General features: G+C 45.1%; 1 protein-coding gene across 5 annotated transcripts in view; it reads right to left on the minus strand.

The window, feature by feature from the left end:
* RBM19 (RNA binding motif protein 19) overlaps window positions 1–17,880 on the minus strand; it is a 253,651-nt gene that overhangs the window by 12,413 nt on the left and 223,358 nt on the right. The window contains exon 28 of one of the 5 annotated variants that reach the window (XR_011021994.1): window positions 16,825–17,241. The exons of 1 other annotated variant lie outside the window; for it this stretch is intronic. The gene's annotated coding sequence lies outside the window, so the exon portion shown is untranslated. Of the gene's footprint in view, window positions 1–16,824; window positions 17,242–17,880 lie in introns of those variants that run through there. 3 more of the 5 variants (XR_011021996.1, XR_011021997.1, XM_068239742.1) reach the window with 3 other exon arrangements.

The raw sequence follows: 17,880 nt of genomic DNA on the forward strand, positions 1-17,880 counted from the left end.
CTTTTTCAGGACCTCTACAATTCGACTGGGCATGCTCTCAATCAACTTCTGGACCAAATCCTGACTGATAGCAACCCATTAAGATTAGGGGGAGTTTCCAGGCCATGGACCCAAAATTTCAACGTTTTGGTCCCCGAGCCACTTAGTTATCACGTTTGCCTTATGACACGGTGCTCCACCGTGTAGGGAAATGCATTGTTCTTCACCAAACTGTTGTTGGATTGTTGGAAGAAGTTGCTGTTGGAGGGTGTTTTGGTGCCATGCTTTATTCATGGCTGTGTTTTTTGGCAAAATTGTGAGTGAGCCCATTCCCTTGGATGAGAAGCAACCCCACACATGAATGGTCTCAGGATGCTTTACTGTTGGCATGACACAGGACTGATGATAGCCCTCACCTTTTCTTCTCCTGACAAGCCTTTTTCCAGATGCCCCAAACAATCGGAAAGCGGCTTCATCGGAGAATATCGGAGAATATGGCAGAGAATACTGCCCCAGTCCTCAGCAGTCCATTCGCCATACTTTCTGCAGAAGATCAATCTGTCCCTGATTTGCCGTATACTGCTGCACACTACGATTATTTTTTCTGCGGTCACTCAGTTTGTGCTGCCACACTTCAGCACTTTATTAGCAATATTTTGCAGTACATAGCACTCTGCACTTTCTTGCCTCCTGCATAAAATTGAATTTTTCTACAGGATTCACTGACCTTTTTGTGGATTTTATACCGCTAAGGTCTGCCAACCTTGTCTCAATTGTGCAACCTCATATCCAGTGTTTATATTGTGAAGATGTTGCATACAATTTGCATGATACTACATACTTTTATGCAATGCATTTTTACTTATATCTGCCCTATACTGCTGCACTTTACGATTATTTTTCTGCGGTCACTCATTTTGTGCTGCTACACTACTGCACCTTATTATTAGCAATATTTTGCACTACATAGTTAGCACTCTGCACTTTCTTGCCTCCTATACAAAATTAAGTTTGTCCTTAGGCAACAAGATGCAATGACTTTTTTGTGGATTTTATGAGGCTAGGGTGTGAGAAAACGCGGAAAAGCCGCTTCAAGTATTCAGAATAAGGCGGCTGATTCCGCGTTCAACATGACAGTTTGCGCGCATGGGCCTGCATCCACAAGCCTGACGGAGCGCGGAGAAATCGCTGCATGCCCAGTGAACATGGCGGCGGATTCCACGTCCGACGCGGAGGTTTGCACGCATGAGCTTGCCACCAGCAGTATGGCCGAACGCGGAGGAAACGCCGCATGCTCTGACATCGGTGCGGCCGGCTCCGCGTTCAAACCAACAGATACATTACAACACATGTCTGGTGTGGCTGGGACTGATAGTCCACACAGGTTCAGAATGACGCGTGCGCGCGCTGAGAGGCAGAGCCTTTATAACAGTCAGAAGGGTGTCAGCTGATCAGCTGACAATTCTATCAGGTTTCATTTGTTCAGCACTTAGGGGAGGCGCTGGAGAGCGCTGGTGTATATATACTGGGTGCTGGTCATTTCTCTGGTGTCTGGCGTTGCGATCACTACGTGGTAGCACTCAGACCTTGTCAGTATCTGTGATATTTTCTGTGTTATACTTCAGACTAGTTCCGGGGTGTTGATGATCAAGGAACTCACACCCAAGATTAGGGAACTGTATTATCATTCTGTTATACTTCAGACTAGTTCCAGGGTGTTGATGATCAAGGAACTCACACCCAAGACTAGGGAACTGTATTATCACTCTGTTATATATCAGACTAGTTCCAGGGTGTTGATGATCACGAAGTTCACACCCAAGACTAGGCATTGTTGATTATTTGTTATGACCTTCTGCTTTCCTGACTACTCTTCTGATCTCTGATTAGGTACTTCGATATATCTGATTCTCTGTTACTGAACTCTGCTTGTCTTAGGATTCCGCATCTGTCTCCTGTCTCTGTCCCTGATCAGTCTGTCTGCTGCCGACCCCGCTTGTCCGACCTCGAGAGCTATCTCCTCAGTTTAGAGATAGCTCACAGACCTGCGAGTAACATCCTTCCTTGGTGTCACTCACACACTGTCCTTCCTCCTCTTAGTCTGACCCCTCCCTCGGGAGAGGCTCAAGCTTGCGGAAGAAACGTGTTTCTGTACAGTACTCCTTACTGTTGGGCACCTGCTCCTCAGGTGCATTACTCAAAGTATTCCTGTTACACCAAACACTCATTACTCAGGTGTCCAGAGGTTAGAGATATATCTGATTATCGGTGATACTGCAGATCATCAATAATCGGGTATATATCTGTATTCTCGGTGATACTGCAGATCACCGGTAATCAGATCCTCTCTGTGTTACACCGATCATTACATAGGGTCTGTAGTCCTTGTTCTAAATGTGCAACCTTGTATCCAGTGTTTATATTGTGAAAATGTTGCATACAATTTGCATGATACTACATACTTTTATGCAATGCATTTTTATTTATACTTGCCCTATACTGCTGCACTTTACAATTAATTGTATCTGCGGTCACGCATTTTGTGCTGCTACACTACGGCACCGTATTAATAGCAATATTTTGCACTACATAGTTAGCACTCTGCACTTTCTTGCCTTTTACACTAAATTGAATTATTCCTTAGGCTACAAGATGCACTGACTTTTTTGTGGATTTTATGACGCTAGGGTCTGTCAACCTTGTTTTAATTGTGCAACCTTATAGCCAGTGTTTATATTGTGAAAATGTTGCATACAATTTGCATGATACTACATACTTAGTTAATTTTATGTGGCTCGCTACAGCAACGTCTTTTGTCTTTGTCCACAGTTTGTCCCCTATCTTATTGTCTGATGAAGCGGGCTGTGCCTGCGAAACGCGTTGTATCTTTTGGGGTACCAATAATAAATGTATTTGTTTAATTCAGACAGTATTTTGAGTCTGCTTTCCGGAGGTAAGTCCACCACTGCCTCCCAGCAAATTTTAAAATTTTTATTACCTTTTATCCTGCTGGCGCCTCTGTTCTCTTACGATAACACTTAGTTATCACGTTTGCCTTATGACACGGTGCTCCATCGTGTAGGAAAATGCATTGTTCTTCACCAAACTGTTGTTGGAAGAAGTTGCTGTTGGAGGGTGTTTTGGTGCCATGCTTTATTTATGGCTGTGTTTTTTGGCAAAATTGTGAGTGAGCCCATTCCCTTGGATGAGAAGCAACCCCACACATGAATGGTCTCAGGATGCTTTACTGTTGGCATGACACAGGACTGATGGTAGCCCTCACCTTTTCTTCTCCTGACAAGCCTTTTTCCAGATGCCCCATCAATCGGAAAGGGGCTTCATCTGAGAATACGACTTTGCCCCAGTCCTCAGCAGTCCATTCGCCATACTTTCTGCAGAAGATCAATCTGTCCCTGATGTTTTGGGGGAGAGAAGTGGCTTCTTTGCTGCCCTTGTTGACACCAGGTAATCTTCCAAAAAGTCTTCACCTCACTGTGCATGCAGATCAGAATCAGAATCAATTTATTTTCGCCAAGTAAGTTTGCACCTACAAGGAATTTGTTATAAGTATAGTGGCAGTAAGCAATGTGAGAATTGTTCATGTTTAGTTCTGTGCTGATTACTTTCAGTCCTAGCAGCTCTAACGTGGTTCAGCATTAATTATGGCTACCGCTTGAGGAAAAAAACTGTTCCTATGAGCTCACACCTGCCTGCTGCCTTTCCTGAGCAACCTCTGCACTGGTTGCACTCCGATCCTGCAGCTGAATCCTCTTTAGGAGACGATTCTGGCGCTTGCTGGTCTTTCTTGGATGCCCTGAAGCCTTCTTAACAAGAATTGAACCTATTTCCTTGAAGTTCTTGATGATCCTATAATCTGTTGATGTAGGTGCAATCTTAGTAGCCACAATATCCTTGCCTGTGAAGCCATTTTTATGCAATGCAATGATGGCTGCATGCGTTTCTTTGCTGGTCGCCATGGTTAACAATGGAAGATCAATGATTTCAAGCATCACCCTCCTTTTAACATGTCAAGTCTGCCATTCTAACCCAATCTACCTGACATAATGATCTCCAGCCTTGTGCTCATCAACATTTTTAACTGAGTGACGATTACTGAAATGATCTCAGCAGGTCCTTTAATGACAGCAATGAAATGCAGTGGAAAGTTTTTTTTGGGAGTCAGTTAATTTTCATGGCAAAGAAGGACTATATAATTCATCTGAACACTCTTCATAACATTCTGGAGTATATGCAAATTGCTATTATAAAAACTTAAGCACCAACTTTTCTAATTTCCAATATTTTTGACAGTCTTCAAACTTTTGGCCAGGACTGTAGTGCTGGTTCTGTTTTGCAGTCTCACCTGGGACGCTAGCTGTTAGAACTTCCAATATTCACAATAAGTTTGCATGGTTTCCTCTAGGAACTTCTCCTTAACCACTTGCCGACCAGGGGAATTTTCACTGATCGGTGCTGCGTGGGCTCTACAGCCCGCAGCACCGATCAGCAGTGCAGCAGGGCGATCAGACTACCCCCCTTTTTTCCCCACTAGGGGGATGTCCTGCTGGGGGGGTCTGATCGCCGCCGGCCATTAGTGGGTAGCGGGGGGGGCTCCTCAAAGCCCCCCTCCGCAGCATTTTGTGCGCTCCCTCCCTCCCCTTACCTCCCTCTCCCTTGCTGGGCTGCGCAGGACGGATATCCGTCCTGCGCATTGTGGGATAGGCTTCAGCCTATCATATGCCGCGATCCCCGGCCAATCAGAGGCCGGGGATCGCCGATCTGCCCTACGGCGCTGCTGCGCAGCAGCGCCGTATGATGTAAACAGCGGGGATTTCTTCCCCGCCTGTTTACATTTTGCCGGCGAGCCGCTATCGGCGGCTCTCCGGCTGTTCACGGAGACACCCTCCGTGAACTGACATGGAAAGGCCGCTCGATCGAGCGGCCGTTTCCATGGTAACCCGCAGACGACCAGTTTACGCCAATCGGCGTTAGCTGGTCGTCAAGAGGTTAAACCCAACAACATACCGCTAGCTCAAAAAAAATGCTGAATATATGGCAATGAAAGTAAACTGTAAGACCCCTTTTATCATGGAGGCTGAAGGCAGAGAATTCCCCTATCCCCACCTGTCAGCTGCACCCATGCAGAGGTTGGGTGCTTGCTAGCACTCAGCATAGTCATCTGAATGGCGGTCTCCCTATGGAGTTACATCTGGGCATGACCATTGGTGTGCTCAGATGTGTCACTTTTTTTGCGGCCGAGTAACATCACCACATGTCATTGTTTGATGATGGTGATACAAATGCTATCATTCGGCTGTCTGAAATTTCAGCCAGAAGGCACTCATGGCTGGAAGGCAGAGCTGCCCAACATGCAAACGGGGCATAAGGGGCAAGAGTGGCGTTCTTTGTAGTCTGCAAAATGCTGCGAGTCTGCCAGTATTGTAATGACCACTTGCAAAATACAGTGGTGCCTTTAATTATGCAAGCAACACATTTTTCAGATAACATGATAATGTCATGTGATAGTCATCTGGGGCTAGAAAATTCCATATTCCTGGTTTATACATTGATTTAAGGTGGCTACTGGCAATGAGATGCAAATAAGATGCAAATTATTTAGAGTTGATGCGGATTCATTTCAAAGCAAATTTATGATGCTTGAAAATGGACCAATCACAGCTGTGGCATCAATGCTGCAACCCAAGCCAAATGTAACTTGGAAGGTGCTTCAAGCCTGAGGTGTCAGGTTACAGCCACTGTATTTGACCTGAAGAAGCAAGTAAGGATCCCGAAACGCGTCATCCTTTAAGTGTCCAATATATTAGCTATTTTTTACTCTCCTTCCTCTACCAAGGTAAGATTGTTTATTTCACACTAGAGATGGTCAATGAGATGCAAATGATTTTGAGTTGATGCAGCATTATGCATGTTTTGTATGCAAATTTATGAAGCTTAAAAATGAACCAACCAGATCCTGCTGAGGTAAAATTTGATTGGTCCATTTTAAAGCTGCCGAAAATTGCATACAACATTTGCATCATTCTGCATCAACTCAAAATTATTTGCATCTCATTGACCACATTGCTTCCCAGCTGTTGCAATTGTTTGGGGCACTTCCTCCCACCTATTTGGATTTATAAATAAACTAGTTATTGATTCAACAACACCAGCATCCACCAATAACTAAAATTCTAGTTCTAAATGGATTAAACCTTTAAATGAAGTAATTCTTTAAAAAAACAGCTTATCCAATGTAACTTGCCTTAAGCCACTGGCACTGCATACGGGAATGTTTGTTAAGTTTAGATCCACTTATCACTGTCGGTCTGCATTCGCTTTTATTAACTCCCTTGTGTGTCTTGTTTTTGTACAAGATACAATGGTGATGTTCAAACCTATACAGAAATCCTGCTTTTCAAAGTTAGCCTTGGCCATACACAGATGAATAAGCTTAACTCACTGAACAAGGAGCAATCCCACAATAATTAACACAAACGAGGCTGCGAAGAATGCCTAAGCCATTGAGAGTATCTTTAAAGTAGAAACATCATTAAATTATAAATCCTCCAAGTCTTTCTGCCCCAGGACTAGTTGCCAGGAGGTAGAGTGCACTTCCCATGTGTCAGTACATCCCATGGGCAAAAAGCAATGCTATACCAGCATTAAATGACATTCATTTACTAGACTCTGTGCCTGGAGCTGCATATTGCCTGCTTTTCCAACCCAAGATTATGATCCTGTACAGCCATAGTAAGAATATCATTTAGATTTATATTATTTAACTTAATAATAATTATTATGATTATTATTATGCATTTATATAGCATTGACATCTTCTGCAGAGAGTGTATGGTCATGTGACTTAGAGCCCTTTTCCATTGACTGCTTTCCGATCAGGAAATCGCAGGTGTACCCCGGTTATCACGGAATCGCAAGGACGATAAACCATGGCGGCAATTAGGTGCGATGCGATTTTTCTGTAAATGCAATCACACTACTTGCTTCAGTTTTCCTGCAATTGCATTTAGGTTGTAGTCTATGGGAGTGCACAAATATCACATGGCATGTGCAGTACTATGCGATTTTCTTGTGATTCACCTACATGGTATGAAGCCTCGCCCCTCATAATGGTATGAAGCTTTGCCCCTCATCATGGTATGAAGCCTCGCCCCTCATCATGGTATGAAGCCTCACCCCTCATCATGGTATGAAGCCTCACCCCTCATCATGGTATGAAGCCTCACCCCTCATCATGGTATGAAGCCTCGCCCCTCATCATGGTATGAAGCCTCGCCCCTCATCATGGTATGAAGCCTCGCCCCTCATCATGGTATGAAGCCTCACCCCTCATCATGGTATAAAGCCTCGCCCCTCATCATGGTATGAAGCCTCGCCCCTCATCATGGTATGAAGCCTCGCCTCTCATCATGGTATGAAGCCTCGACCCTCATCATGGTATGAAGCCTCGCCCCTCATCATGGTTTGAAGCCTCTCCCCTCCTTATGGTATGAAGCCTCGACCCTCATCATGGTATGAAGCCTCGCCCCTCATCATGGTTTGAAGCTTTGCCCATCATCATGGTATAAAGCCTCGCCCCTCATCATGGTATGAAGCCTCTCTCCTCCTCATGGTATGAAGCCTCGCCCCTCATCATGGTATAAAGCCTCGCCCCTCATCATGGTATGAATCCTTGCCCCTCCTCATGGTATGGATCCTTGCCCCTCATCATGGTATGAAGCCTCGCCCCTCATCATGGTATGAAGCTCATCATGGTATGAAGCCTCGCCCCTCATCATGGTATGAAGCCTCGCCCCTCATCATGGTATGAAGCCTCGCCCCTCATCATGGTATGAAGCCTCGCCTCTCATCATGGTATGAAGCCTCGACCCTCATTGTCACGATCTGCATCTGCTGGTAACATCATGAACTCTATGGATGGACTTCCTATGTCTCACCAGCAGATGTCACCAATCTCTTCAGGGATTGTGCAGCCTGAACTGCTCTCTGCCCACCAGCAGAGGTCTCTATTTCCAGAAACATTTCTGTTACAGACTGCTAATGAAGGCAGGTCTGGGATCACATGGACATTGTCACCTGACCTCCCAGCACACCATTTAACCAGCTTCAGCAGACCAGTTCAGTGCTAGTTCTTCAAACCTGTTTCCTGGACCTGATCCCCGAGTTCTAGCCTTCCCTGATTCAGTCTTGTTACCTGCCGTGTATGACCTTTTGCTATTTTCCTCGACTAATCTTTTGCCTAAGCGATTATATCTCTGTATGATTTCCTGGTTTGACTCTGCTTGTATGACTATCCGTTGCCTGTCGATATCTGCTTTAGCCGCCTTGTTTATGTATATATTGTATATAGTTTGTGTGTATATATATTAACCAGGTTCCAGGGTTTAGTGTGCACACTAGTGATATATGCTTAAGGCTGCCTTGCATATTCACTATATGCAAGGAGCACTTAGTGCATATATATCCCTGACTATTACTAGTCCTGTGTATGGTTTCCTTTTTGCAGTTGCATATCTTCTTATTTTTGCCTGGTTTCCGTGCATGAAGCTAATGTACGTTTAATGCTATGTGCTTAATTTATGTTGCAATAAACCTTGTTATTTTTCCCTATTCCTGGCCTGAGTCTTGGTGTATTTCCACATTAGTGACTAACCTGCAATTCCTATGCACTGCATGTGATGTTTTATGTTACCAGTGCATTGGTATCGTAACAGAAGAACTAGCCATACACTGTCACTGGGAAATACCAAAACTCCATTGTTGCAATCATGATTGAAATGAATACTAAGCAACTTCTTGAATTCGCTGCTTTAGCGAGAAATAAAAGGAAACTCTGTTATCATATGTTTGCTGATGACTCCTATGATGATTTAAAACAGTTAATTTTACAGGTTCAATCCTACATCAGAGAAAAAATCTTTCCTTATGAGTTAGAGGATTTCTTGTCTGTATTACAGGAATGTTGTTCTGAAGCCCAACCAAGTTCAGTTAATTTTTCCTCCTGCTCTCAGCCGCCAGTACCTGTAAAAGTTAACTTATCAGACCCCATTAAAGATCCAGCTACCTCTTGGAATCAAGCCAGATCCCCGCCAGTAATTAAGCAGACTAAGCCAATTAAATTCAATCATAATCCTGCTGCTTCCATTAATACTGAATTTGCATTTGCTTCAGCTATGGAAGTTGACTGGACCATCCAGCATAATAAGTATTATTCCCTGCTTGCAGAGAGAGACAAATATGACTGTTATAAGAAATTGTCAGCATATTCCCATGAAGAGTTAATGCAAATAATTATGCATGTTAAATCTTTTATGCAACAGGGCAATATAGCAGAAACTGAGGTGCAATCTTTATTGCAGATTCTGCAAACCCTTGTTACAGTAAGAGATCCCTCTACCACCTGGACTCAAACCAGAACCTTACCAGTTTTTCACAACAAATTCTCCACAATAACAAACCAGACCAAACCAACTCAAACAAATTCAGTTCCTGCTACTCAGAGTAATTTATCTACCCCCACCAAGAGTGATTGGGATCCCCCATTCGGAAAGTGGGAAATTGAGGCTTTAAATGATGAATTAAGGTATGACTGGGAATCATTTTCTGATTACTATGCAACAAAAGATGCAAAGTTTTTGTCTGCCTGCATTAATTCTGCAACAGCTCTGATAAATATGAATGTTTGTACACGTGACTTTGTGGCCCCATTGATTGATGCATGGGAAAAGATTTTGCATGCCAATTTTCCTTTTGCCGATGTTTCTAACAGTCAGTTTATGCAGCACTCAGTAACCAATGGTAACCTTGTCAGTTCCAGTACCAAGTTTATTAACTTTGATCCAGTATTTCAGCCTGAACAAATTGATCATATGTTTGCTTATCTTAAGAAAGACAGGGATCATTTTCTTGAATTTTACTTAGAAAAGGGGGATCTGTATGTGTTGGCATGCATGCGTGCAGTTCAATCTATGGTTGATCATAAACTTTGTAAGCATGAACCTGCCTCTGCTTTAATAATCGCTTGGCAAAAGATTCTGTCTTCCTATTCCCATGTTTATCCTTCCTCTATTAACTCCGTACCTACCTCTGACCAGAACTCACCACCTACAGCAGCTAAAACCCGCTCCAGAGACTTTAATTTGTCTTCACCTGTGATTCAAAAGAAACCTGTTCCTTTGCAGACAGCTATTAGATCCACACCCTGGTCATTCCAGCATCCAGCAACCACATACATAGACTCTTACAAATGTACGCCTGCCTCCAGACTAGTTCAGAAGACAAAGGCAAGACGCAAATATTTTCCTACATCTTCCATCCTTCCAGTTACCTCCGCAAGGACTACAACAGCTATGTTGACAGCTTCTGCAGACTCACAAACCGTTTCTTTGCAGAAACAGGTGCCATCTGTATTCCAGCCTGCCGTTCCAGCTGCATCCATCACCTCTGCCATGCCTGTGCCTGCCACCTCTGCCATGCCTGTGCCTGCCATGCCTGTGCCTGCCACCTCTGCCATGCCTGTGCCTGCCACCTCTGCCATGCCTGTGCCTGCCACCTCTGCCATGCCTGTGCCTGCCACCTCTGCCATGCCTGTGCCTGCCACCTCTGCCATGCCTGTGCCTGCCACCTCTGCCATGCCTGTGCCTGCCACCTCTGCCATGCCTGTGCCTGCCACCTCTGCCATGCCTGTGCCTGCCACCTCAGCCAGGTCCCTGTCTGTAGGCTCAGAAGCACCCTTGCCTGTCAGCTTGCTGACCCCTCTGTCAGACGGTTTTGCGGTGTCTCTGTCGGTCGGCTTGGCTGTGTCCATGTTGATCAGTTTGGCAGTGGCCCAGTCGGACAGCTCGGCAGAACCCCTGCCAGCCAGTTCGGCGGTGGACTCTCCAGACGTACCAGTGGATCTCATGCCAGTTGTTCCAGCAGAGTCTCAGTCTGCCGTTTCAGCAGAACCGCACACTACAGCTCAGCCGAAGGCCCAGCCGGATGCTCGGCCATTAGGTCTGTCAGCTGCCCGATCTAAGGTTCAGCTGATTGCTCTGCCGAAGGTCTTGCCAGCTATGCAGCCAGTGGTCCAGCCAGTCGCTCAGCCAAAGGTCCAGCTTTCTCAAATCCCTGCTGATGTTCATTGCCCTCTGACTTCTGCTAGAGCCCAGACTCTCGCTAACATTCATTTCGCACAGGTGTCCGACACTGAGTTTCCACTGATTTCCACTGTTATGCAGTTCCCACAGTCATCCACTGAAATCCAGACACCAAAGACCCCTGTTGATGCTCTGTTTTCACAGGCTTCCACTGAGGCCCTGTACTCATTTACACCTGCCGAGACCCAGTTCTCCCGATGCTCTGCTGAAAGTCAGTCCCCACAGTTTACTGCTGAGGCACAGTGCACACACATTCTGGCTGATGGTTTATTCTCAAAAATTTCTGATCCTCCGGAGACTCTGCATTCATTAACTAGTGCCCAGCCTTACAAACTTTTGCCTGAGATTATCCAGTCTGCTGCTTTGCCTGCCCTACTGGTAAATGACTTTCAGTTTATCCATCCTGATAGTGTCCAGTCTGCTGTTCCTGCTCCTGATGACCTAGAGTCTGCTGTTCCTGCTCCTGATGACCTAGAGTCTGCTGTTCCTGCTCCTGATGACCTAGAGTCTGCTGTTCCTGCTCCTGATGACCTAGAGTCTGCTGTTCCTGCTCCTGTTGCCTCCAAGTCTGCAGTTCCTGCTCCTGTTGCCTCCAAGTCTGCAGTTCCTGCTCCTGTTGCCTCCAAGTCTGCAGTTCCTGCTCCTGTTGCCTCCAAGTCTGCAGTTCCTGCTCCTGTTGCCTCCAAGTCTGCAGTTCCTGCTCCTGTTGCCTCCAAGTCTGCAGTTCCTGCTCCTGTTGCCTCCAAGTCTGCAGTTCCTGCTCCTGTTGCCTCCAAGTCTGCAGTTCCTGCTCCTGTTGCCTCCAAGTCTGCAGTTCCTGCTCCTGTTGCCTCCAAGTCTGCAGTTCCTGCTCCTGTTGCCTCCAAGTCTGCAGTTCCTGCTCCTGTTGCCTCCAAGTCTGCAGTTCCTGCTCCTGTTGCCTCCAAGTCTGCAGTTCCTGCTCCTGTTGCCTCCAAGTCTGCAGTTCCTGCTCCTGTTGCCTCCAAGTCTGCAGTTCCTGCTCCTGTTGCCTCCAAGTCTGCAGTTCCTGCTCCTGTTGCCTCCAAGTCTGCAGTTCCTGCCCCTGTTGCCTCCAAGTCTGCAGTTCCTGCTCCTGTTGCCTCCAAGTCTGCAGTTCCTGCTCCTGTTGCCTCCAAGTCCGCAGTTGCTGCCGATGCCCTCCCGTCTGCTGCTTCTGCCGATGCCCTCCCGTCTGCTGCTCCTGCCGATGCCCTCCCATCTGCTACTCTTCTTGAGGGTGTTTTGTTCTTCCTGTTGGTATCCAGCTTACTGTGCTACTCTACTATGGATCCAGGATTCTTACGTGTGTTCTGCCTATTGCTTCTCCAGTTGGTTTCTGGTTTCCTGCATTTCCGAAAGGTCTCCAATTTGCTTTCTTGCTTGGTGATCTTAAATGTATTCAGCCCGGTAACATTTGAGTTCCTTCCTTATCTATTACTGCACAGTGTTCTGACCAAATTACTACCTGCCTTTTTGCCAAGTGTTTCCTGGGATCCAGGTGGGTGTGAGTTCATGTGGAGCGTCCAGAGGCCGCTCCTTGAGGGGGGGTAATGTCACGATCTGCATCTGCTGGTAACATCATGAACTCTATGGATGGACTTCCTATGTCTCACCAGCAGATGTCACCAATCTCTTCAGGGATTGTGCAGCCTGAACTGCTCTCTGCCCACCAGCAGAGGTCTCTATTTCCAGAAACATTTCTGTTACAGACTGCTAATGAAGGCAGGTCTGGGATCACATGGACATTGTCACCTGACCTCCCAGCACACCATTTAACCAGCTTCAGCAGACCAGTTCAGTGCTAGTTCTTCAAACCTGTTTCCTGGACCTGATCCCCGAGTTCTAGCCTTCCCTGATTCAGTCTTGTTACCTGCCGTGTATGACCTTTTGCTATTTTCCTCGACTAATCTTTTGCCTAAGCGATTATATCTCTGTATGATTTCCTGGTTTGACTCTGCTTGTATGACTATCCGTTGCCTGTCGATATCTGCTTTAGCCGCCTTGTTTATGTATATATTGTATATAGTTTGTGTGTATATATATTAACCAGGTTCCAGGGTTTAGTGTGCACACTAGTGATATATGCTTAAGGCTGCCTTGCATATTCACTATATGCAAGGAGCACTTAGTGCATATATATCCCTGACTATTACTAGTCCTGTGTATGGTTTCCTTTTTGCAGTTGCATATCTTCTTATTTTTGCCTGGTTTCCGTGCATGAAGCTAATGTACGTTTAATGCTATGTGCTTAATTTATGTTGCAATAAACCTTGTTATTTTTCCCTATTCCTGGCCTGAGTCTTGGTGTATTTCCACATTAATGACTAACCTGCAATTCCTATGCACTGCATGTGATGTTTTATGTTACCAGTGCATTGGTATCGTAACACTCATCATGGTATGAAGCCTCGCCCCTCATCATGGTTTGAAGCCTCTCCCCTCCTTATGGTATGAAGCCTCGACCCTCATCATGGTATGAAGCCTCGCCCCTCATCATGGTTTGAAGCTTTGCCCATCATCATGGTATAAAGCCTCGCCCCTCATCATGGTATGAAGCCTCTCTCCTCCTCATGGTATGAAGCCTCGCCCCTCATCATGGTATAAAGCCTCGCCCCTCATCATGGTATGAATCCTTGCCCCTCCTCATGGTATGGATCCTCGCCCCTCATCATGGTATGAATCCTTGCCCCTCATCATGGTATGAAGCCTCGCCCCTCATCATGGTATGAAGCTCATCATGGTATGAAGCCTCGCCCCTCATCATGGTATGAAGCCTCGCCCCTCATCATGGTATGAAGCCTCGCCCCTCATCATGGCATGAATCCTTGCCCCTCCTCATGGTATGAAGCCTCGCCCCTCATGGTATGAATCCTCGCCCCTCATCATGGTTTGAATCCTCGCCCCTCATCATGGTATGAAGCCTCGCCCCTCATCATGGTATGAAGCCTCGCCCCTCATCATGGTATGAATCCTTGCCCCTCATCATGGTATGAAGCCTCGCCCCTCATCATGGTATGAAGCCTCGCCCCTCATCATGGTATGAAGCTTTGCCCCTCATCATGGTATGAAGCCTCGCCTCTCATCATAGAATGAAGCTTTGACCCTAATCTCCTGAAAATTGCTATTGCAATCACGCCATACATATCACATGAAAAATTGTGCCACAACGCAAAAAAAGTAAATCTTGGCGGTAACGGCGTGTGATAATCACGAACAACAAACACAAAGGAACACCCTGAGCTCTTTACCCTGAATATAGATGTACCTCTCCCCCCCCCTGCATTAATACTTTACCTGTCCAGTAAAGTATTATTGCAGGGGCACCGGGAGGAAGAAGGGGTACATCTACATTTGGGAAGTCAGCGAGGTGACAAGGCAGTGTCACAAGGAAGTTTCCCAAAAGATTTCATGCTGAAAACGATCAGGAATTGGCCTACGATTTATGGCACCCAACAGATCTCTCTTCAATCAGATTTGACCAGAGAGAGATCTGTCTATTGGTCGATTGGCCGCCAAAATCTCTAAATTTATAGGTACCTTTATGCTGTGAATACACAGCTCGATTCTGAGCTGATAAGATGGCTAGAAAGATAATTTCCGACATGTCCGATTACCGTTTGATCGTTTTGCCGCTCGATTTCTCATTGAAGTGAATTGAAAAAAGATAAGAAAAATTAGCAGAAGATAAGAGAATCGAGCGGGCAAAACGATCGGGTGCAGAATCGAGCGCCAGAATCGACCCGTGTATTCCCAGCATTCGGCCAATCCAGGGGAAATGTATTAAGACAATTAATTATCTGTATGTCCTTGGCATGTTAGGCAAAACTGGATTGCCTGGGAGTAATCCATGCAAACACGGGGAAAAATACAAACTCCACACAGAAAATAATGTTGATGTTGGGTTGTGGATGAGCAAATATCTTCATTCTTTAGTTAAACATATACAGTAAATGAAAAGCAGAAGAAAAATGAAAACTTAAAATACTCCCAACAAAATCTATCTTCTGCAACAGGCTGCCATATTTACCTGAGGTGGAATAGTGTTTGGGAATATCAGATGAAACTTGGTTAGATTGAAGTCTGTGAGTTTTGCAAACTCCACCCCCATCCCATCATCACTTACAGGAGGTAGTCAGAAATGAGCTGGGAATGAGCTGGGTGGGGAGACTAGCTAGTCTTTTCCCGACAGTATGGAGTTGACCATGCCAATATACTTTTTCTTGCTAAAAAGAGCAGTCAGAAATGATTTCTTATTGAAGGCAGGGTGATGTGAGATTCACATGGCTTTTATGAACACAGTGGGATGGTATGAAAGGGTATAAAGGCTTCAATACATACCGTGAAGAGACTGCAAAGCTGTAAGGCTACAGGAGGAGTAGGTGGACTGGGTCAGGCAATCTGTTTGTACTAGGTTGGGAACTCCCACTCTGCTGGCGAGAAAGAACTACTGGATACTGCCAGGCAGGAACAGTACGTAACTAATGCCGGTTTTCACTTATTTACTCATTCTATTCTCAGTGTATCTATGTCCTCTATGCAGTCTATAACTGCTATACCTCAGTCTTCTCAGTTATTTGTATATTCCAGTCTAATCTGCATCTCACTGTTTATAATACATATTTCCTCTGTGCTATTATTAATTTTTTTGTCATATCATGACCCTCCTACCTCACTTATTTTAGTCTCAACCTTACTTCGTGCTTCATTAAAACCACATTTTTGTGCCTTGAACACACTTGCACATGAGTGAGACTGAAGATGGTGAATCCACCACCTGTCAGCTGTTCCTGTGCACCAGCCGGGTCATTGGTAGCACTTGGTAGAGGCAGTCCCCAATAAATATGTTGCGATGTGTTGCAGTTTTTCTGCCACAGGGTAACACCACCATGTGTCAGGCGATGACATGCGTGGTATTGCAAATGCTGCCAGACTGTTGCGTCCTAATTCTAAAAGAATGTTGGTTGTGGCTGAACTGCAACAACAGGGCAGTTCAGCGTCCTTGGTAAAAGAGGACATAATTGTACCGCCTCAATCTCTGTAGTTCGCAGCTCTGATCATTTATCTGCACACCCAACTATTAACCCATATCCTACTAAGCTTGCAGCTTGCACTATATCCAGTAGGCACATGCTTACTAGTTAGTGGCCTAGTTTATATTTAAAAATCTGTCCTGCACTTTGATGGCTGGAGAAGGAAGCCAAGAGACCTACTGCCAGTCAATGGCCACTACAGCAGCTCACATTAAGCAGCAGGGACATAATAAGCCCCACATTAGTTGGGGACATAGATGGCAATGCTCCAGCTTTCAAACCAGCCCTAAAACTAGGGGCTTGACTCACTAAAGCGTGCTAGCACACCAGTGAAAAGCCACTTAGCACGTGCAAACTAGCTTTGCACGCGCTAATATGCGCGTAAGAGTTTGCACGCGTAAAGGTTTTGCGCGCACCGATTCGCGTACTAAATGAGCAGCTTCACATGCTAAGTAGCGTGATAAGCATACTTTGCACGAGCAGTGGCTGATTTTGCACGCGAAGGGGTGCGCGCAAAACTTTACGCGCGCAAACTTTTACACGCGCTAAAATACCACGCGATCAGTAAAAGCTTTGCCATGCAAACTACTTAGCACCCTAGTTTGCACGTGTAAAGCTTTTAGTGAATCAAGCCCTAGGTATTCCTTTGCAGTATCACTGGAGCGGGATATTTAAGATTTTTGAATTTAAAGACATAACATCAAATCATAGGGTGATGTGTAGATGGGATGATGACTAAGCATTGGTCATATTTGCAGCAGAATAGACTTGTATTTTTTTTTTTGCTAACTATTCTCACTTTCCATAAAAATATAGAAATAGGGATAATAAGTCAATTGGTCTTGATGCAATAAAAGAAAACCCTTCTCTTTGCGTCTTCTTACTTCAAATGCCCAATCAGGTTCAGGAGAACTTAAAAAAAATGCAGTTTTCACAAATCTGACATTTGAAAAAAGGGAACATGTAGCTTTTTATAGCATTAAACCAATGGTGTCTTTTCCTATATGCTTTTGAGTAGGAGCTTGAGAATCTTTCTTCTGTATTAAGTCTACTTGTGAAGATATTCTCCATAGGATCTGTGGAGACAAAACATTATCGTCATTTTTTTTCATAATCTAGTCAGGTTTGTTTCTTTGTTTGTCACTGTGCATGTAAAGCAGGTGCGTGATGCTCATTAGAGCGCTGCATGGTCTGCTCAGACCTTCGTAACACATAAATTGGGCATATTGCTCTCCATTCATAGCTATGAGATCTTTAGCACAGAGCAGAGAGGTTAATTGTCCTGTGTCAGCCTCTGTCCCTTTCTATGTCCTATGCTCTGTGTTGGTACAACATAAAGTGCCCTGTGCTGAAAGAGACAGGATTGGAGAGGGAGGTGGTCTGGCACTGACAGGCTTTATCTAAGAACCTCTTACACAGAAAGCATTTGGTTTGCAATAGGCATCACAACGTATGCCTTTGATGTGTGTATAAAAAGAAGTGAGGGGCTGGAGGGGATGTGTTGGAGGTGCAGAGGAATTAACCCTCTTATTTACAGCAAACACATAGCCAGTAATGAGACACGTTTATTGATCAATAGAGCTACAAGTTTCACTATTCAGTGCTTCTAGAAACCCCTAAAATTCTGTACTCGTTAAAGCTGTTTCCCTGATTACAGGTGACCAGAGAGATGTTATTGTTGAATGCTAATTGTGTGCAAACAAATGTATTTTCTG

This window comes from Hyperolius riggenbachi, chromosome 1 (genome assembly GCF_040937935.1).
Source record: "Hyperolius riggenbachi isolate aHypRig1 chromosome 1, aHypRig1.pri, whole genome shotgun sequence".
NCBI classification, from domain to species: domain Eukaryota; kingdom Metazoa; phylum Chordata; class Amphibia; order Anura; family Hyperoliidae; genus Hyperolius; species Hyperolius riggenbachi.